This window comes from Lepisosteus platostomus, unplaced genomic scaffold (genome assembly GCF_059453375.1).
Source record: "Lepisosteus platostomus isolate fLepPlt1 unplaced genomic scaffold, fLepPlt1.hap1 Scaffold_40_H1, whole genome shotgun sequence".
Classification (NCBI taxonomy): Eukaryota; Metazoa; Chordata; class Actinopteri; order Semionotiformes; family Lepisosteidae; genus Lepisosteus; species Lepisosteus platostomus.
Genome location: NW_028291664.1, coordinates 272,501 through 294,676, shown reverse-complemented (window position 1 = coordinate 294,676; position 22,176 = coordinate 272,501). Strand labels below are relative to the sequence as shown.

Sequence of the window (22,176 nt, the reverse complement as noted above, 5' to 3'; positions counted from 1 at the left end):
AATATGAATGTTCTTTAGAAAAGGGATGCGGCGTTGCTTCTCCCCCGTGTAAAGGTCACGCATTCCAGACGTGGTTATGAGCGAACAGTTGCCGCAAGTGTTTGAAAAGAGCAAGCAGCCATGCCCCGTGTGAGGATCAAACTCAGGACCTTCAGATAAAGAGACTGATGCGCTACCAACTACGCCAACGAGGCCAGCTGCAGTGCACAGCCGGAAAGTTTGCCTCATATGGATTTCAGTCGCCCGTTCCCTAATCTTCAGACGCCCTCTGCTGGATGTTGCATTTGCCTTTTGATCTCACCGATACTTTTTTGGTCTGTTTCTGTTGCGAGTCTGTTTTTCAGATCTCACCTAGCACAAGTCTCTCTGGCTGAAGTGGCCTCTCTGCTTCAGCATCGTGCCCTCACTCAGCCATTAAAAACGTCACTCGGACTTCTGACATGCTGACATGAAATGTCAAGAGAGAGTGGCGGAGACGCTTAAGGCAGAGAGAAGATGAAGAGGGGGCGTGGCTGTGAAATGATTGACAGCTGCATGACGCTCTCCATGCAAGGTGTGACCACAGGCTAAAGGACACCTTTCGGCACATCAAGCTCTAAGCACACACCTGCAGGACGTGGGAAACGATCCCGCTACCTCTCGCATGCAAAGCGAGCGCCGTACCATGCAAGCTAACCCCCCTCGCTGGGGCTCATGCCTCGGTGTCGCCTAGTGCCGCTTGTTCCCCTCTTACCGGGTGCAGTTCACTGCCCTTCGTCTGCAAGGCAGTCGTGTAATTGCGGCTTTCTTGACTTATTGATGAAGGTCTGACTGGACGAGCGAATGACGCCTCTCCCCCGTCCTTAAGCTCGCTGACAGGATAAAATAGAAAGTGCTGCCGTGGCTCATTGGTTTAGGGGTATGATTCTCACTTAGGGTGTGGGAGGTCCCGGGTTCAACTCCCGGCTGAGCCCTTGTGTGCTCTTTTTGTCCTCGTGACTGGGAACTGATATCCACATCACCTTGCAGCATCTGCTTATGGCAAACGATGGAATGTGACTAATGACTGAACGAGCCTGGTGAATACTCATCACGTGGCACAATGAGAGCGTGCAGTCAGCTGTCCAAGGCAGCAACCTCATTGCTCGTTCAAAAGAACACGTACTGAAAACTCATCACCACTATGTCGTAAATGAGCACCGCAATCGCTTGTTGTCATGCGTCCTTACTTGGGAAATGCAGAAGCAAAAACTGCCCTCTCTCAGCCACCGAAACGTGTGCGGCTCGCCTTGCACTCTCTGCGCCTCGCATATTTATGGAGCTGTCTGCTCTTCTTTCTGTTGAAGTACGCAAGTTACGTGGCGTACTGCAGACTATGATGTGCTCAATGACAGCTTTCAAGATTTGAAAACTATGAGCTTGATGGCTCAAGTCGAACGAATGTGGTTGTTACGCAATTGATGATCAAACGCACATATTCTAACGATTCGTGAGAGTATGTTCTAAAGATCCTTGGCTCAATCCCGGGTTTCGGCATTTTGTTTCATCGCTCCCTTTGTTCCTCTCTCCAGCGCCCCCTGCCTAAAATGACGCGTCCCTTTCTCAGCCCGAAACGCAAGCGATACACCAGCAGCAAACACTACAGGTTTCCGTAGTGTAGTGGTTATCACGTTCGCCTAACACGCGAAAGGTCCCCGGTTCGAGACCGGGCGGAAACAGCCTCGATTTGCACGCTCCTGTACTTCACAGAGGTATTGAGTGACCGGTCATTTGTTCCCAATGTATTTCCGGTGCCTTCATGCACTCTTGTACCAAACGCACGTTCCTTCTGTACGCGGAGCCGATCATTTGCAATTGGGCTGTGCCGACAGATCAGGACGAGCTCTGTCGGCTCAAAAGCAGCGCAGGACCTGCAAGAACAACAGAAAGATTAGCATCCAGCGGGGGCTTCTTAGTGAGCCCAAGATCTCATCAAGAATCGGCTCCAGCAACAGGGCTGGGCGCATTGTTCCATTCTCCGACCACTCTCGGTGTAAACAAGTCCCTCCTGGTCTCTGCTTGAATTGCACTTTCCTGCGTTTGCTTTGGTGTAACTGGCTTCCCCTGCATGGGCGAATGTGAAGAAGATCCTTAGTAAGTCATTGAAGAAACCTGAGAAGAGGTCGGAGTGGCCTCTGTCGTTCATCAACGATCCAGTCAGGCAGTACTCCTCTGTAAAGCGCCGTTCATTCACATCGATTGGCTTTTTTTTGCCTTCATTCGTGCAAGTAGTAAAAGCAGACGCCCCTATTCTGCCGTGACCCCGATTCGAACCGGGGTTGTTGCGGCCACAACGCAAAGTACTGACCACTATACGATCACGGCGAGTTACCGATACACACGTGGCAGGGCGGAAAAGGCTGTGCTTTCTTCATGTGACATAATTCGGAAAAGTCCTGACGTTGCATTTCAACTGAGCCCCAGTATACATCGACCCTTCGACACTCTGAGTGACAACTCTCTTGCGTGTTTTCTAATATTTCTGTAGTTTGCTTGCATGATGCCCGGAACAGCAGGGTTGTGCGCTCCTATATGGTCTAGCGGTTAGGATTCCTGGTTTTCACCCAGGCGGCCAGAGCTGACCATCGCTGCAGGAGGTGGGAGGGTTACTCTGGTAGACAGGGCTGACCTTTGGCAATAGGATTTATACTCTCCAAGATGATATTTGCACTTTCTGGAGAGGCGATTTTCTCCACTTCAGTAGCCCGATTTCGTCGATTGCGTGGAGAGGGCTGTAGAATGTGGCGCCGCCTTTCCTGCTCCGTCCATGACAGGCGTGCTGGACTCTGGAGAGAGAGCACGGTCCATCAGCGCACACCAATAAAGGCACTGGAAGCCGCTGAATCGCATTGGCGAAGCTCAGCACTGGGCCGCTGGGCACATCTGACCACTGTTTCCGTAGTGTAGTGGTTATCACGTTCGCCTCACACGCGAAAGGTCCCCGGGTGGAAACGGACTTCAGACTTCTTTTGTCGCCACGCACAAAAGGGGATTGGGGATTCGCCTAGCGCTGTTATCGAACAGACCCACTCACCTCTTAGTGTGGCGGGATCTGCACAGTGCATGTCGCAGCGCATCCTGCTTTCACTTCAATGCGCGTCCTGATGTACCCCTGTCTCCCGCGTGACAGGTGGGGACAGGTGACAGGTCCTATACTAATGAGGAAGACATCGCTCTCTCCGACCCCCCGGCATCGTGTCCCGACCCACCGTGCTGGAAGCCGACGCGTGCTGTGATTCCTTTACGGAGCAGAAATGACAACCGAGGAGCCGAGAGATCATTTCAGCATTTCGCGTCTGAACGGAAAACACAAACAACCAACTCAGAATGACTTGCCTTTGACGCTTTTCAAAGCGTTCTTTGTGCACGACGACTGCGCCGCCTAGCAGATACAAATGGGTTGTACAACTTTGAACTAGTAAATGGAAGAGGGCTAAGCCTCCTCTCTTTTAGCCCAGGTTCGATCTGTCTCCCAGAATCACCAGGGCGCACACACACACACCCGTGCCGTTGAAGTGCTCTGCTTCATTTCTAAGGGCAACTCAACATTCACTCCTACCCCGAGTGCAGAAAAGACAGCGTCCGCAGCAACAACAGCTCAGGTCTCTGCACAGGAGCTAAGCTGCCCCCATCTCCTCTGCTCTGCGGCTCCTGCAGAGCGGAGTCCTGCCTGGAGCTGTGTTTGCAGGCGGCGGCTCCCCACGCTCTGTCTGTGCGTCGTGAAATTAATTAATAACGTTAATAAATTTATAAAGTTAATTTATAAAGTTAATAAAGTTATAAATTAGAAATTAATAACGATATAATTATATTCATGTACCGCAACACAAGAATAGTACACGCTGTACATTGTCTGTCGATAATGTTTCTGTAGTGCTTTAGTGGGTTAGGTTCCTGACTTCCATGTCACACGGTCTATGATTGAATCCCATGGAACTATGACTTTATTTTTTAACAAACATTTCTTTGAAAAAATGAAACGTTTCCCTTGGTCAGAGATTAAATAAAACCTCACTTTTTTAGGTTTTACTGTGCAGAGTGAGGTTTTACCTCACTTTTTTTGAGCAGAAGGTTTACTGTGACCTGAGAAGGGCCGGCATCCAATCACGGTGGTAAATACACACAAGCTCTCACTCATCTGAGCTACACGGCTACCAAGATGATCTCGGGTGCGCCGAGCTGGTACGGAACATATTGAACTGATCGATGGCGAATTGTCTCTCAGACAGGCTTTTCACCTCTAAGCTCCCTGACTGACAGTGATCAGCTAGGTAGTGAAACAGTCAGCTGCTTCTAAGCCTTAAACAGCTGCATCTCGGCGCTTCCACGGATGAGATGATTTGAAAGCCGAACATCACCCATTGGGAACACCTTACTATCACTAGTTTAAGAGACTCTTAAGGTCTTGCAGAGGTGCCTGTCTAATAGCATGCGCTTTGCAAGCTATAGGTGTTTAGGCTGAGGCAGAATGCCTAACAAAATGTTTTTCTAAAGGTGTGTCCAAGTGGCTGCAAAAGGACAACACTCCCGGGGCACTGTGGCTTAGTTGGTTAAAGCGCCTGTCTAGTAAACAGGAGATCCTGGGTTCGAATCCCAGCGGTGCCTTCTTTGTTCTGTCTTCTTGAACAGTACTGGTCATTATGGACAACCGCCTACGGCTAGACTTAATTAAATGCAAGTATTCATTTCCTGTCTTTAACGCGACTTGTTTTTCTTAAAATGGATGCAACTTGCAAAACATGAAATACAAACCTTGCTAATCAGCGCTAGCGGCTGGCAAAAAAAAAAGAAGTCAGCAATGTTTTTTTCTTTAACCTTAACCCTACTAATGGAGAAGAGTTAAACGACCGAGTCTATGCAGCTTAAACGGTGCGCACGTCGGGTTCTTAGCTGGTAAATCACGCTCACCCCAGTCCTTAATCTTTTAAAGAGGATACAAAATTGAACCTAGTCGCCACATCACATACATCCTGTTCAATGATAAAAAGGTAACATCTATCCTCGCTCCAGACTAAATCTCACGTTGAGGGCATATTTTTTTTCACTTTACCGTGAGTCGGGCTCGGCTGCACAGAGGAGAGAGCAGAGCAATGAGGTCACGGGGACAGGGGAGTCACACGCTGGTGGTTTGAATACGCGGAAGATCACTGAGGGATCCACAGTATATGGACCCTCCGTGCGCCATCAATCCGCACTCCGGACTCTGAATCCTGCCATCCGAGTTAAGATCTCGGCGGAACCTGAGGCACAGTTCCTTCTTAAAACGTAATCTGGTGAGCATTTCTAGAATCGTACTTGTATAGATGCAGCCTTTAATGTGTTGCTAGGTTAAAATTGATGACTTCTTGTATTTCAGTAGGCAACTGCCCTCTTGATTTCGGATTTAATTTCTTTATTACAGGGGCGCTTTTATGATGACAGAGTCATGTTCAGGTACTTTGCTTGATTGAGGAAGCTCATTTCGGACTCTGTGATCTGCTCACCTGGAAAGGTCTGCTGTACTACTACAAGAGAGAAGTAGAGTCTGGAAGAAGGGACAATTTTATGATGCTTTGGAAGGTAATGTTTTTTTTTTCTTTGAAATCGAAATGAATCAGAATTGCAGTGCAAAAGACAAACTCTTTGGTTTGGTTTAAAGAGATATGGTTTTAAAACAGACAACATGTAGAAAACAGGTGTTTCTCACTTTTGGAAAAGAATGGACCGGGGGTAATATTTTACTAGTTGCAGGGCTGAGCTCACTGGGTGACAGTCCTGCAGTGTTACACCAGGTCCAGTGGCGCAATGGATAAGGCGTCTGATTACGAATCAGGAGATTGTAGGTTTGACTCTTACCTGGCTCGGGTCATTTTTAAACACATCGGGCTGCTCCCTAAGTAGTCTGTGCTACTTACTGCATTGTAATCGTACCCAGTAAGAGATTTCCTTCATGTAAATGAACTGCACCTGACAGCTTTAGAAAAACACCTGGGCTCAGTACGGTGCTGAGAGCTCAGCGTTGCTGTTCTAATTAGCACGCACTGCATCGGCTATGAGCCCGAACCTTTCAATTATTCCGATCAGTAAGTCAACACGTAGTCCACATGAACGGTAGAAATATTCTCTTGTCTGTCTCTTGTTTGTATAGAACTGAATGTCCCTGACAATGTACTGTTAGTTTTAATTGAAGAACGGCATTTGTGTTCAAATATACCAGACAAGTTTATGTAACTGCTCATGCGACACTCAGTTGTAATTAGTCAAGAAATAAAGTCGAACAACAGCTGCGGGTTTGATTCTGAACGTATCAGATTGCAGCGCCTTTTACTTCCATTGACAAATGATAGAGATTCGAAGAGAGATCCTTCAGACCAGCAAGCAAACCCACGGCTATTTCGGTTTTCTATCTAGGCAACGTTGGTGTTTGCAATAGCATACATGAAAGCGTGATGCAATTTCTGTGGCTACATTTGTTGCACGTCATGCACAGTAAGAGTGTTTCTAACACCAAATAAAAAGTCAACAATTAGCGATCACGCCTTCTCCTCAGTTAACCCACTGAAACCCTTGCTGTTAACAGTTCTTTACTGCGTGCTTTACCAGCACCTACATATCGTGTCGGTTCTTTCAGCTTTATTCATTAGGTTTTCAAAGGCATAAGCAGAGCACCAGAGGTGCGAAGGCAAAGTGTGTGGTTATCTGAAGAATTGATGTCCATGGCAGCAGGTCCAAGCGATTTCGCGTTGTTATAGTACCAGGAAAGGAGAAGCGGCACTTCGCCTCTGCCGCGCAGGCACAAGGCGACATGCGGCAGACGCCGGAGTCGGCAGGTTTCGAACCTGCGCGGGGAGTCCCCAACGCCTTTCGATCCCATCGCCTTAAACACTCGAGCACGACAAATGCGAGCTCGCCGCCGCCGCATTCCTCCTATAATCAAACACGGACTGCGAGGTGGCTGCGGATACCTTTTTAAAGTTGCTCTCCGTTAAAAAAAAATACCTTTCACAAGATACGTGCCGGCAGACAGACACACCTCAGAGGGTTTAAGGCTGGCTTCACGTTCAAATGATAAAGTCCCCCCGTCCGGATGTCAAAATGCAACTTTGGCAGACAGAACAAACATCAACAAACCACAAATGTGGACAAGGATTTTACAAGCTGCACCACACTGCACTTTCAAAAGCATTTACGTTCGTGTTAGACGCAGGACTTGCCTTTGATTTGCGCGCTTACGAACGTCATGGAAAACGAAACAAAACTAAAGCCCTCAGCTCCTGCACGTGATTATAATGGCGTTACGTGTCGAAGCAGTAATTTACGTCATCCTACCACTGCAACACGGGGAATAGAGAGAAATGAGCACACGCTACGAATCGTCTCAATCACTCCCTAGAGTCGTAAGGCGCATTGAAGGGTGCACCCCCATCATTAATCGTTGCGCCTCTGTGAAAGGAAAGCTCTTGGGCAGTCTTTGAAACAGCTCGGATGAAACACTTGATTGCTTCCATGTGCATCCGGAGCCCACCCAGTGGGCAAAAGACGTATAATATACGTCTATTAAACGCATACCTTATACGTCTAAATGTGGTCTACAATTCGTCTAGAATGAAATTCTAATATACGTCTAAAGTTATACGTCAATTATACGTCTATGTTTAGACGTTCATTATACATAAATGGTTGGAGTTCTATTATACGGATAAATTTAGAGGACTATTATACATATATGGTTGGAGTTCCGGATAACTTTAGAGGTCTATTATACGGATAACTTTAGAGGACTATTATACGTATATGGTTAGAGGTCTATTATACGTATAACTTTAGAGGTCTATTATACGTATATGGGTAGAGGTCTATTATACGTATAACTTTAGAGGTCTATTATACGTATATGGGTAGAGGTCTATTATACATCAAAGATAGATTTTATAGGTGTAGAAACAAGTAAACCAAGCCAATGATTAGATTTAGAAATGTATTCTGAAAATACACATTCACACCTGAAACATATGTATTTCAAATTATACATTGTATACAATCAATCAACAATCAACATATGGGCAATAATCATAAAAAAACACAACTAGTCTTAAACTTCAGCTACAAATTCTGGTAACATGGCAATATACAGTATAGTAATGACAAACACAAAACTAATTACATTAACACACTAACTCAAAACCACATTTTGATTCAAATATACATTTTAAAATGTACAACTTCTATATTTCCAAGAAAAAAAAATATTACAATGGAAGTTAAGATGATTTTTTTCCACTATTTGCAAACCCTGTCTAATTGTCCTAACAGTTAGAACCAAAAACCTATTATTTTCAGTGTCCAGATCTCCTGGCCCCCTGTCTTTCATATGCATTCTTCAAGTAACACATTGCATGCTCCTTTATTTCTTTTTCTGTTGATGTAGGGTGGGACTTCAGCACCGCAGCTAGGAGAAAATGATATAATATTACTTCCCAAATAAATGATGATTAATATCTTCTTTAGTATAATCTAAAAAGTGAACGGTTTACTAAGCTCAAAACTGAAATAAATGTATAAAATTTGGCTTGCATCATAGCAGTTGAGCAATAAAGTCTGTCCTAATTAAAGAGTACCCAAAGTTTGAAAGTACAACATAGAATAAGAATAGAGAAACGGCAAAACGATTTTGTGTCATCTTCCCCATTCACACTATTTTATGTGCCATTTTTTGCTTATTCACGTACTATTTTAATCAAAATAATATTAAGAAAGATCTGTATGTATTCAGATAGTATTATTATTGTTCATACTTACTCGTCAAAAGAGGATTGCTGAGATATTTGCGGATATACTTCTACGTTTGAAAAATGTGTCCAAAATTGTGACCAACGAATACTAGCAATGCATTGTGGTATATAACCGGAAAATATGCTGGGTTCGATATTTTCTCAACGTATGCGTTTATTAATGTTGTCGATATTATGGTTGAAATATAACATTGATAATACATCGCGGCTATGTGCCCCCTGCTATGAGCTGATGTGCAATTTTAACGCATGTAGTTAGTAAGGATCGGTCACTGTTGTATGGTATTATATATAATGACATTATGGAATAGGATGGGGACAGGCCTGGCATCACGGGGGGAGGGGGGAATGTTGCCCCTTCAGTTTTGGGCAAAAAGATTTACCTAACTTAATTTGCGCCCTAAAAAAATAGTTGTACTTTGTCAATGGTCAGACAACACTAAATGACAGGAACAGTCACTCAGTCTGTTTGATGGGCAGGAGGGCTATCCGTCCAGGAACTGCACATATCAGTGTCGTTATTGAGTGTCAACATTACGATCCTGTTTGCTCAGGTGGACCGATTCCTTGCAGTAGTTTATCATTATACTTAAAATCGTTATATAACTAGGACTAGTTATAGCAGTCTGTGCTTTCTGTTGGTTTTACAACATTTTTTCTTAACGATTCAGAACGTCCATGTAGCTGCAAAAATGAACGCTTATGGTACTTTTCGCTCCAGGCAATACTCTCCAGTGAGAGTGACGAAAAATGTGAAACTGAACTTCATCGCAAATACCAGATTGCTAGTCGATATCTTTTATCATAAAGCACTAATTAATGGCATAGCTGCGAGATTTCATTTGGGTAGCTGCACCGTACAGCTCCGTTTCAACCGAAATATCACCCCCGCTCAGAATTTCAGACGCCCCCCTACAGATTTTTCCCCGGGCACCGCGCACTGATGGGGGACGGGGTTTCCAGGAAATGGTATCAACTTTTCTCAAGAAAATAAAAATAGAAACTCTATAGGCACTCAAACATTTTACTGTTTTTTTTTCAGGCAGGTGGCAAGACCCCTCCGCAAAACCCTTGTATGCCAAGCTGTGGGCATTGATTCGTCGAATATACGTATATTCACGGCGAAAATACGGCTATACGTATATATACGTCGCCTCGACGTATAATCAACGTCGAATTGCAACCGTAAAATCGACGACATTAATAAATGCATATATAACGTCGAAAACACATCTAACACTAGGAGTATACGGCACTCTGCACAGTGTACGAAGTAAATTATTTTCGCAGTAATTAATTTACACGTGTATAATAAATATAGTAAATATAATTAATTACTGCGAAAATAATTTACTTCGTACACTGTGCAGAGTGCTGTATACTCCTAGTGTTAGATATGTTTTCGACGTTATATATGCGTTTATTAATGTTTATTTCACAGTGTCGTGCACCTTTTCATTGCTCTCGCTTTCAGAGCCTCCGCACGGCACACGACTCGACATCAGGAAGCACATTGAAGTGAAAGCAGGGAGCGCTGCGACATGCACTGTGCAGATCCCGCCACACTAAGAGGTGAGTGGGTCTGTTCGATGCACAAAGAACGCTTTGATAAGCGTCAAAGGCAAATCATTCCGAGTTGGTCGTTTGTGTTTTCCGTTCAGACGCGAAATGCTGAAATGATCTCTCGGCTCCTCGGTTGTCATTTCTGCTCCGTAAAGGAATCACAGCACGAGTCGGCTTCCAGCACGGTGGGTCGGGACACGATGCCGGGGGTCGGAGAGAGTGATGTCTTCCTCGTTAGTATAGGACCTGTCACGTGGACCTGTCACCTGTCCCCACCTGTCACGCGGGAGACCGGGGTACATCAGGACGCGCATTGAAGTGAAAGCAGGATGCGCTGCGACATGCACTGTGCAGATCCCGCCACACTAAGAGGTGAGTGGGTCTGTTCGATAACAGCACTAGGCGAATCCCCAATCCCCTTTTGTGCGTGGCGACAGAAGAAGTCTGGTCTGTTTCCGCCCGGTTTCGATCCGGTTATCTTTCGCGTGTGAGGCGAACGTGATAACCACTACACTACGGAAACTGTGGTCAGATGTGCCCAGCGGCCCAGTGCTGAGCTTCGCCAATGCGATTCAGCTGCTTCCAGTGCCTTTATTGGGGTGCGCTGATGGACCGTGCTCTCTCTCCAGAGACCAGCACGCCTGTCATGGACGGAGCAGGAAAGACGGCGCCACATTCTACAGCCCTCTCCACGCAATCGACGAAATCGGGCTACTGAAGTGGAGAAAATCGCCTCTCCAGAAAGTGCAAATATCATCTTGGAGAGTATAAATCCTATTGCCGAAGGTCAGCCCTGTCTACCAGAGTGACCCTCCCACCTCCTGCAGCGATGGTCAGCTCGTCTCACACGCGAGAAGTTTCGGCTGGAAACAAGCGCCCCCTCTTCTCGCACGTTTTGCACGTTGAGTAGTTTTAATGCGGCTCCTTCGTACACAGTGCTGATCTTTTGGAAAGCAGGAGGCAAAATTGACACGTTCCCATACCGGGAGTCGAACCCGGGCCGCCTGGGTGAAAACCAGGAATCCTAACCGCTAGACCATATGGGAGTGCACAACCCTGCTGTTCCGGCCATCAAGCAAGCAAACTACATAAATATGAGAAAACACGCAAGAGAGTTGTCACTCAGAGTGTCGAAGGGTCGATGTATACTGGGGCTCAGTTGAAATGCAACGTCAGGACTTTCCCGAATTATGTCACACGAAGAGAGCACAGCCTTTTCCGCCCTGCCACGTGTGTATCGGTAACTCGCCGTGATCGTATAGTGGTCAGTACTTTGCGTTGTGGCCGCAACAACCCCGGTTCGAATCCGGGTCACGGCAGAATAGGGGCGTCTGCTTTTACTACTTGCACGAATGAAGGCAAAAAAAAGCCAATCGAACGGCGCTTTACAGAGGAGTACTGCCTGACTGGATCGTTGATGAACGACAGAGACCACTCCGACCTCTTCTCGGGTTTCTTCAATGACTTACTAAGGATCTTCTTCACATTCGCCCATGCAGGGGAAGCCAGTTACACCAAAGCAAACGCAGGAAAGTGCAATTCAAGCAGAGACCAGGAGGGACTTGTTTACACCGAGAGTGGTCGGAGAATGGAACAATGCGCCCAGCCCTGTTGCTGGAGCCGATTCTTGATGAGATCTTGGGCTCACTAAGAAGCCCCCGCTGGATGCTAATCTTTCTGTTGTTCTTGCAGGTCCTGCGCTGCTTTTGAGCCGACAGAGCTCGTCCTGATCTGTCGGCACAGCCCAATTGCAAATGATCGGCTCCGCATACAGAAGGAACGTGCGTTTGGTACAAGAGTGCATGAAGGCACCGGAAATACATTGGGAACAAATGACCGGTCGCTCAATACCTCTGTGAAGTACAGGAGCGTGCAAAACGAGGCTGTTTCCGCCCGGTCTCGAACCAGGGACCTTTCGCGTGTTAGGCGAACGTGATAGCCGCTACACCACGGAAACCTGCAGGGACTGCTGCTGGTGTCTCTCTTGCGTTTCGGGCTGAGAAAGGGACGCGTCACTTTAGGCAGGGGGCACTGGAGAGAGGAACAAAGGGCGCGATGAAACAAAACACCGAAACCCGGGATCTTTAGATCTTCAGTCTAACGCTCTCCCAGCTGAGCTATTTCGGCGGTGCACAGAGCCCACAGCCACCTGCTTCAGCCTTCCTGTGTTGCGGCATGAGCGCACCAAGAGTAGCGGGAGAGTGTTGCAGGAACGTCACTCAGAAGGAAAGCCACCCAGGTGCGCCCTCTGAGCTCTGTCCAGCGCATCTTCCTCGCATGGACTCCTGCCTGCGACGGGCAGGAAACAATTAGCAAGAACAGAACAACACCCCATGGGTGTCTCATGACCACACCTTAGGTTGTGACACGTGCAGGTGTGAGGGGTTGCCGGGCTACTTTGGAGCAGAGCTTGGGCGGAGGGAGGGCGGGAAAGCAGACAAAGAGGTGACACCTCAAGGTCTGCACGATCACAGCTCTCCGCCGCCCCAGGCTTCCGCTCGATAAGCTGCTGGACACACCCGCCCCTCCTCACACAGACCGTGGAAAAGCCCCCGAGTCGGAGGGCTCTCTCTTCCTCCCAGGAGCTCTTGGACACGACGCACAGACAGGGTGCGGGGAGCCGCCGCCTGCAAACACGGCTCCAGGCAGGACTCCACTCCGTAGGAGCCGCAGAGCAGAGGAGATGGGGGCAGCTTAGCTCCTGTGCAGAGACCTGAGCTGCTGTTGCTGCAGACGCTGTCTTTTCTGCACTCGGGGTAGGAGTGAATGTTGAGTTGCCCTCAGAAATGAAGCAGAGTACTTCAACGGCACGGGTGTGTGTGTGTGCGTGCGCCCTGGTGATTCTGGGAGACAGATCGAACCTGGGCTAAAAGAGAGGAGGCTTAGCCCTCTTCCATTTGCTACTTCAAAGTTGTACAACCCATTTGTATCTGCTAGGCGGCGCAGTTTATCGTGCACAAAGAACGCTTTGAAAAGCGTCCAAAGCAAGTAATTCCGAGTTGGTCGTTTGTGTTTTCCGTTCAGACGCGAAATGCTGAAATGATCTCTCGGCTCCTCGGTTGTCATTTCTGCTCCGTAAAGGAATCACAGCACGCGTCGCCTTCCAGCACGCTGGGTCGGGACACGATGCCGGGGGTCGGAGCGTGTGATGTCTTCCTCGTTAGTATAGTGGCAAGTATCCCCGCCTGTCACGTGGGAGACCGGGGTTCGATTCCCCGACGGGGAGTAGCTTTTCTTTTACCTCCTTAGAGAAAGGACTGCCTTTCACTTCTCTGTTTTCTAACACAGCGTCGTGAACCTTTTCATTGCTCTCGCTTTCAGAGCCTCCGCACGGCACACGACTCGACATCAGGAAGCACATTGAAGTGAAAGCAGGGAGCGCTGCGACATGCACTGTGCAGATCCCGCCACACTAAGAGGTGAGTGGGTCTGTTCGATGCACAAAGAACGCTTTGATAAGCGTCAAAGGCAAATCATTCCGAGTTGGTCGTTTGTGTTTTCCGTTCAGACGCGAAATGCTGAAATGATCTCTCGGCTCCTCGGTTGTCATTTCTGCTCCGTAAAGGAATCACAGCACGAGTCGGCTTCCAGCACGGTGGGTCGGGACACGATGCCGGGGGTCGGAGAGAGCGATGTCTTCCTCGTTAGTATAGGACCTGTCACCTGTCCCCACCTGTCACGCGGGAGACCGGGGTACATCAGGACGCGCATTGAAGTGAAAGCAGGATGCGCTGCGACATGCACTGTGCAGATCCCGCCACACTAAGAGGTGAGTGGGTCTGTTCGATCACAGCACTAGGCGAATCCCCAATCCCCTTTTGTGCGTGGCAACAGAAGAAGTCTGGTCTGTCTCCGCCCGGTTTCGATCCGGGGATCTTTCGCGTGTGAGGCGAACGTGATAACCACTACACTACGGAAACTGTGGTCAGATGTGCCCAGCGGCCCAGCGCTGAGCTTCGCCAATGCGATTCAGCTGCTTCCAGTGCCTTTATTGGGGTGCGCTGATGGACCGTGCTCTCTCTCCAGAGACCAGCACGCCTGTCATGGACGGAGCAGGAAAGACGGCGCCACATTCTACAGCCCTCTCCACGCAATCGACGAAATCGGGCTACTGAAGTGGAGAAAATCGCCTCTCCAGAAAGTGCAAATATCATCTTGGAGAGTATAAATCCTATTGCCGAAGGTCAGCCCTGTCTACCAGAGTGACCCTCCCACCTCCTGCAGCGATGGTCAGCTCGTCTCACACGCGAGAAGTTTCGGCTGGAAACAAGCGCCCCCTCTTCTCGCACGTTTTGCACGTTGAGTAGTTTTAATGTGGCTCCTTCGTACACAGTGCTGATCTTTTGGAAAGCAGGAGGCAAAATTGACACGTTCCCATACCGGGAGTCGAACCCGGGCCTCCTGGGTGAAAACCAGGAATCCTAACCGCTAGACCATATGGGAGTGCACAACCCTGCTGTTCCGGGCATCATGCAAGCAAACTACATAAATATGAGAAAACACGCAAGAGAGTTGTCACTCAGAGTGTCGAAGGGTCGATGTATACTGGGGCTCAGTTGAAATGCAACGTCAGGACTTTCCCGAATTATGTCACACGAAGAGAGCACAGCCTTTTCCGCTCTGCCACGCGTGTATCGGTAACTCGCCGTGATCGTATAGTGGTCAGTACTTTGCGTTGTGGCCGCAACAACCCTGGTTCAAATCCGGGTCACGGCAGAATAGGGGCGTCTGCTTTTACTACTTGCATGAATGAAGGCAAAAAAAAGCCAATCGATGTGAACGAACGGCGCTTTACAGAGGAGTACTGCCTGACTGGATCGTTGATGAACGACAGAGGCCACTCCGACCTCTTCTTGGGTTTCTTCAATGACTTACTAAGGATCTTCTTCACATTCGCCCATGCATGGGAAGCCAGTTACACCAAAGCAAACGCAGGAAAGTGCATTTCATGCAGAGACCAGGAGGGACCTGTTTACACCAAGAGTGGTCGGAATATGGAACAATGCGCCAAGCCCTGTTTCTGGAGTCGATTCTTGATTAGATCTTGGGCTCACTGTTGTTCACGCAGGTGTTGCGCTGCTTTTGAGCCGACAGAGCTCGTCTTGGTCTGTCGGGATAGCCCAATTGCAAATGATCGGCTCCAGGTACAGAAAAAACGTGCGTTTGGTACAAGAGTGCATGAAGGCACCGGAAATACATTGGGAACAAATGACTGGTGGTTCAAGACCTCTGTGAAGTGCAGGAGCGTGCAAGAAGAGGCTGTTTGCACCCAGTCTCGAACCGGGGACCTTTCGCGTATTAGGCGAATGTGATAGCCGCTACACTACGGAAACCTGTAGGTACTGCTGCTGGTTTCTCGCTTGCGTTTCGGGCTGAGAAAGGGTCACTTTAGGCAGAGGGCGCTGGAGAGAGGAACAAAGGGCGCGATGAAACAAAATGCCGAAACCCGGGATTGAGCCAGGGACCTTTAGAACATACTCTCACGAATCGTTAGAATACGTGCGTTTGATCATCAATTGCGTAACAACCACATTCGTTCGACTTGAGCCATCAAGCTCATAGTTTTCAAATCTTGAAAGCTGTCATTGAGCACATCATAGTCTGCAGTACGCCCCGTAACTTGCGTACTTCAACAGAAAGAAGAGCAGACAGCTCCATAAATATGCGAGGCGCAGAGAGTGCAAGGCGAGCCGCACACGTTTCGGTGGCTGAGAGAGGGCAGTTTTTGCTTCTGCATTTCCCAAGTAAGGACGCATGACAACAAGCGATCGCGGTGCTCATTTACGACATAGTGGTGATGAGTTTTCAGTACGTGTTCTTTTGAACGAGCAATGAGGTTGCTGCCTTGGACAGCTGACTGCACGCTCTCATTGTGCCACGTGATGAGTATTCACCAGGCTCGTTCAGTCATTAGTCACATTCCATCGTTTGCCATAAGCAGATGCTGCAAGGTGATGTGGATATCAGTTCCCAGTCTTGTGGACGAGGACAAAAAGAACACACAAGGGCTCATCCACGAGTTGAACCCAGGACCTCCCACACCCTAAGCGAGAATCATACCCCTAAACCAATGAGCCACGGCAGCACTTTCCATTTCATTCTGTCAGCCAGCTTGAGGACGGGGGAGAGGCGTCATTCGCTCGTCCAGTCAGACCTTCATCAATAAGTCAAGAAAGCCGCAATTACACGACTGCCTTGCAGACGAAGGGCAGTGAACTGCACCCGGTAAGAGGGGAACAAGCGGCACTAGGCGACACCGAGGCATGAGCCCCAGGGAGGGGGGTTAGCTTGCATGGTACAGCGCTCGCTTTGCATGCGAGAGGTAGCGGGATCGTTTCCCACGTCCTCCAGGTGTGTGCTTAGAGCTTGATGTGCCGAAAGGTGTCCTTTAGCCTGTGGTCACGCCTTGCATGGAGAGCGTCATGCAGCTGTCAATCATTTCGCAGCCACGCCCCCTCTTCATCTTCTCTCTGCCTTAAGCGTCTCCGCCACTCTCTCTTGACATTTCATGTCAGCATGTCAGAAGTCCGAGTGACGTTTTTAATGGCTGAGTGAGGGCACGATGCTGAAGCAGAGAGGCCACTTCAGCCAGAGAGACTTGTGCTAGGTGAGATCTGAAAAACAGACTCGCAACAGAAACAGACCAAAAAAGTATCGGTGAGATCAAAAGGCAAATGCAACATCCAGCAGAGGGCGTCTAAAGATTAGGGAACGGGCGACTGAAATCCATATGAGGCAAACTTTCCGGCTGTGTACTGCAGCTGGCCTCGTTGGCGTAGTTGGTAGCGCGTCAGTCTCATCATCTGAAGGTCCTGAGTTTGATCCTCACACGGGGCAGGGCTGCTTCCTCTCTTGCTCTTTTCAAACACTTGCGGCAACTGTTCGCTCATAACCACGTCTGGAATGCGTGACCTTTACACGGGGGAGAAGCAACGCCGCATCCCTTTTCTAAAGAACATTCACATTCAGAAATAAGTCAAGAAATTTGCCATTACTTTTGCTGTCAGCCTGCCCATGTTGCCAAAGAAAGATTCACTCGGCGTCAACATGACAGAACAGCGATCACTTGAAAACACTGTTCCACACTCCGTAAGCAAGAACTTCAGTGTTTGCAGTCACCCGATATGCCGATAGTCAAAGGAGCACAAAACACGAAGCGCGAAAAGACAAGATGAGTTGATGGAAAGAGCCTTGAATTGATGAGCACAAAAGTTCAGCTCGTACAATAGGCAACGAAGGTCCCGGCGTCATCATCGCACTTGAAAGGACTGCCTTGTAGACTAAGGGCAGTGGGAGGTTGCTGTTTTGAGATGGAGGCATTGGGATGGTGGGCCGAGATCTATTCTTCTTAAGGAATTCTTCATCGTGAAAGATCGGTCCACAGGTCATCCAAAGAACTTACAAATTTTTTGGACTCAGGGAATCACGTGCTTCCGGAAGGGAGTGAAGTGCTCAAACACATGACATGCCCCCTTGATCTCACATGCACAATTCTGCTGCAACATGCACAGCTACCGTCCACACCAGGCAGTGGGGCTTCAGCAGAATTTGTTACGCCACCTGCAATTACATATCCAGCTGCACACATATACATGGCCCCTCTGTCCTTTTCAGGATCTCAAAAAAAAGCATAGCGTGGTTTTCCTGCAACCTGATTGACCGCATCTCCCTCAGAATGTGCCCCGTTGCATTCATTGCTGAAGCAGGACGGAGGCTAACGGACATGCCAGAACAGTTAGGCTCAGCGATCTCTCCAAAATATTGTGGTTGTAGTGGAAGAAATATGGTTTAAATTGTACCTTGGTATTTCAAACTCTCTCTAGAATGTTATCCATTTCTATTTTATTTTGACAGGAACTGGCTAATGACACTTGATGAAAAGAGAAGAAAGAAAACACAACGTTTCGGCCGTGGAGCCTTCTTCAGGTGTGAGGGCTCCACGGCTGAAATGTTGTGTTTTCTTTCTTCTCTTTTAAGCATGGAATAGACCTATTACTTGTTCCTTTGCAGCCTACGCATGCTGACACAGCTCCCCACCTGAACTGCTCAAACTGCATATGTGTGATTGCATATTTTTGGGTATTTTCATATGTCAATATTTAATTCACTGACATTCCTGTATGCTTGGAAGAAAGGTAGATTGGATTTGGCACAGGACGCCTGCCCATATTTGTTGATCATTGTTGGGCTGGAAAAACAATGATAAAAAGTGTATGAAAAAAGCTCTCTCCAATATTTCCCTTCTCTTCGCCATGGTTACACTGCCCGTTCTTTCCGTCTTTTGTCCTTCTACAAAGATTCCAGGGCTCTTTTTCCACCATAATATCAGAAGCCAAAAAATAACCATCTAATGTGTAAACAGCATTTGTAATGTTGGTAGCTGGAAGAGGTTAAGTATGTTTGCAAGACCTAGTTGATTACACCACAGACTTACTTTGTTGTTGTCAGTTTTTTTTTTCTCTTTTAAAGGCTGTAGGTGGGGTGTGATGGACTGTACCACTATCATAGAAGATTTTTTCAGGACACATCGCAGTTCCATAGTAGAATTGATCAATAGTAGATTTCCATAGGACATTATTTACCAACATATTACCCAGTGTGAGACTCTGCCAGTAAACCTCAAAGCATTGAGTTCTCCACTGATAAAGATGGCTGTCTGAAGTCATGAAATCCACTGCTGGGATGCCTGAGAGACAGTAATTGAATCTTGGCTGGAATTAGGCTTTCTATTAGTGTTGATCTTTGGGAATTATGTGGTAAAAAGGGAAAACTCCTTTACTTTAGTCACTTTGAATGTTCAAATGTACAGAACCTGCAAAACTAAGCAATGAAAAAAATCCACCACCACTCTCATGATAGCATAACTCATAGTCTCTGCTGTTGTGTAACAATACACACTTTCAATTTTCTTATCGCCTGTCTCCAGAGAGAATGTTGTTAGTGCTGATGACCTTGAATTAGACCTTGTTGACTCTGTAAAACAATCTTCCTCTGCTTAGATTTTCACTCAGATTGATTTTGTTCTCAGATTATTCCTGGCAGGACTGAGTTTCTAGGAAATGAAAAGTGAAAGAAAAAGTACAGAAGATCAGCCCTTGAATATACAACATTGTGCAGTGAGATTGTTAAATGTATTAGCTGCTATCCTGTGCTAGAGCCTGTCGTGGTAAGCAGTGGATGACAGGATCTAGCACAGATACTAATGAAACACTGTTAATGAAAGATAAAACACTTGAGTCTTATTTTAGTTTTCCATTTCCCTTTCATTTGTGATGTACTGTACAACAGGCCACAGAACATGCACAAAAACAGATATGCACACATTCACACCAGGCAATGACAGTCTGCCCAGTCAGAATCTGAGCTGAGGTATCAGAATTCTGAATTCCCTGAATTCTGTCATGGATCATCCACAATAAGGGCAATGTTTGAACACGAGGATCCCCAGGAGAGAGCCTAGTAACATAAATCTTGGAGCAAAAGCAGATGATTAACTTCATAGTTTGTGTGGTTGAGCCAAAGTTGAGCATGAGGATATGTGAGTCACCATTCTTAGAAATGGATCCAACTTCAGACAGGCGTCAAAAGTAAGAGTATACAGTGCTGGGGCAATGACACTTCAATGATCAGAAGGATAACAAGAGTTTTAATGCATTGAAATTGATTTTCTGGTGATGCACACTATCATGGAACTATTAATTTTTTAAGGATCACTTACTGACGTCAGACAGCTGCCAATTCTCCAGACTGGAAGGATGAACAGTTTATCCCCCTAGGTACCATATTTCCATATTTCGAAGCATTGGAATAATACATGTCATACAGCAACATAAAAACAGGAAGACAAGTATCACAGCCCCTATAATCGGTGTTAGTAACTTAAAAGAAAAACATTCCCCCTGGCCCAAACTGTGATTCTAACCAGGAGAGAAAAGCCGGTGTATCTTTTATGCCTCTCTCTTTATTCACCTTGTCTTTTAGTTCTTTCAAATGCTGAATAGCGAGCGTAAGATTTCCATAATCATCGTCATTAGCTGGAATATATGTACAACAGGAGTCTCCTACTAAAGCATAGACTCCTCCAGATGCTGCATTTTGAAGGTCCAGCACGAACCTGTTCTGAAGTGCCATTAATCTAACTCCCCTTAATTCTTGTTTGATAGCGTCTAAGCCTTCTAACGTGATATTAATAAAAGAGTACATTTCATAAAAAGTCGCATGGGTGAGGCTGTAGAATGAGGCATTAAAGCACATATATAACAAGATGCATTAAATTTCTTTAACTTTACAGTATGATTTATAAATTTATACCACAAATTACTCATGTCCCCCTCATTATCAGTTTCATTCAGCCAGTTTGTATACAAAGAGGCTTCGTGTTTAGATTCTTCCTCTTTTGGGGTGGTGACAGGCTTCTACATAAAAAGGAAAAAGGCTGTGCACATCAGTCCCAAGCAGGTTATCCCCATCTGTCCTTGTGGAGACATCACTCCTGCGCTTTGCTCAGTTCGTTTGTGACCTTTTTACAGTGGGAAGCATGAATCCAGGGCACCATTTCTGTGACCTTCACAGCAGTGGCAGTGGTCAGCAGCACCTGGTACAGCCCCCTCCACCTGAGTGAACACCATTTCTTTTTCCTGAAGTCTTTCACCAGAATCCAGTCTCCTTATTCACTCATTAGTTCTTACAGCACAGGTAAATCCCTGTGGGCTGGAGCCCAGCATAATCTTAGGCTTTTTTGGTCAACTTTGGTCAACAGATTGGTCAACAACTGGGTAATAACTCTTAGAAAAATCTACACATTGTTCCCCTGCCTCAGCTGTGACGTTTTGCAGAACAATTCTAGCTGAAGTTGTAAAATTTCTCTTTGTTCCGTTCCTGCAAAACATCTTATTATGAACAAACAAACCACAATAATCATTTGCATCTAGGGGAATCACTCCCAAGGGTAACCCCCCTTAAAACTATATTGTTCTACCCATCAGGTTCTGCCACTAGATAAGAGAACCTTTCCCATGAAATCATTTTTTGACCTTCATGATCCCTTCAGGGCGTACAATTAGCACAGCTAATTAGCAGCAGCTTTAGTCCACATGTTTTTCAAACAGGATATTAACGATATGATCATAACGAATAATACCAGACCCACAAATATGTATTGAACCAGAGACCCTCTCCATGTTCCTAGCACATCCTGTAGCCATGCACCAATGCCCCAATCATCTGGATTGCAGGATTTACGAAGAAAATTATTTTCGCAGTAATTAATTTATTATATTTACTATATTTATTATACACGTGTAAATTAATTACGGCGAAAATAATTTACTTCGTACACTGTGCAGAGAGCCGTATACTCCTAGTTGCGGCACACACGATACGTACAGTAAAAAGCCTCAGGCACTGTGTTAGATGTGTTTTCGACGTTATATATGCGTTTATTAATGTCGTCGATTTTACGGTTGCAATTCGACGTTGATTATACGTCGAGGCGACGTATATATACGTATAGCCGTATTTTCGCCGTGAATATACGTATATTCGACGAATCAATGCCCACTGTGTAAACTCTTGAGCAAACTCTGAACCAGCTCTAAGGAAACGAATCCGATTAGACGTTACTTTGACTCATCTTTTTACGCTCAGTGCGGGATTGCTCAAATATGCAAATAGTGAGGCTCCAGTTCGACACCACTTTACAGTATCTGACAAAAGCATGGCAGACTGTGCCATGACCGGCAGATAACTTCTGCTTATTTTTACCATATGAAACATTGGAAATCCTGCCACTTGCATTTGTGACACTTGATTTTGGCTCCACCTA

General features: G+C 46.7%; 9 non-coding genes across 9 annotated transcripts; 5 read left to right on the top strand and 4 right to left on the bottom strand.

Annotated features, from left to right (window-relative positions):
- Window positions 1-121: 121 nt before the first annotated feature.
- trnak-cuu (transfer RNA lysine (anticodon CUU)) lies at window positions 122-194 on the bottom strand. The gene has a single exon. It is a non-coding gene; the product is annotated as a tRNA-Lys (tRNA).
- Window positions 195-1,624: 1,430 nt separating this feature from the next.
- Window positions 1,625-1,697, top strand: trnav-aac (transfer RNA valine (anticodon AAC)). Its single transcript has one exon. It is a non-coding gene; the product is annotated as a tRNA-Val (tRNA).
- A 2,852-nt stretch (window positions 1,698-4,549) lies between these two features.
- On the top strand, window positions 4,550-4,623 carry trnat-agu (transfer RNA threonine (anticodon AGU)). Its single transcript has one exon. It is a non-coding gene; the product is annotated as a tRNA-Thr (tRNA).
- Window positions 4,624-11,326: 6,703 nt separating this feature from the next.
- On the bottom strand, window positions 11,327-11,398 carry trnae-uuc (transfer RNA glutamic acid (anticodon UUC)). Its single transcript has one exon. It is a non-coding gene; the product is annotated as a tRNA-Glu (tRNA).
- A 201-nt stretch (window positions 11,399-11,599) lies between these two features.
- trnah-gug (transfer RNA histidin (anticodon GUG)) lies at window positions 11,600-11,671 on the top strand. The gene has a single exon. It is a non-coding gene; the product is annotated as a tRNA-His (tRNA).
- Window positions 11,672-12,236: 565 nt separating this feature from the next.
- Window positions 12,237-12,309, bottom strand: trnav-aac (transfer RNA valine (anticodon AAC)). Its single transcript has one exon. It is a non-coding gene; the product is annotated as a tRNA-Val (tRNA).
- Window positions 12,310-14,723: 2,414 nt separating this feature from the next.
- On the bottom strand, window positions 14,724-14,795 carry trnae-uuc (transfer RNA glutamic acid (anticodon UUC)). The gene has a single exon. It is a non-coding gene; the product is annotated as a tRNA-Glu (tRNA).
- A 201-nt stretch (window positions 14,796-14,996) lies between these two features.
- trnah-gug (transfer RNA histidin (anticodon GUG)) lies at window positions 14,997-15,068 on the top strand. Its single transcript has one exon. It is a non-coding gene; the product is annotated as a tRNA-His (tRNA).
- Window positions 15,069-17,116: 2,048 nt separating this feature from the next.
- On the top strand, window positions 17,117-17,189 carry trnam-cau (transfer RNA methionine (anticodon CAU)). Its single transcript has one exon. It is a non-coding gene; the product is annotated as a tRNA-Met (tRNA).
- Window positions 17,190-22,176: the final 4,987 nt, after the last annotated feature.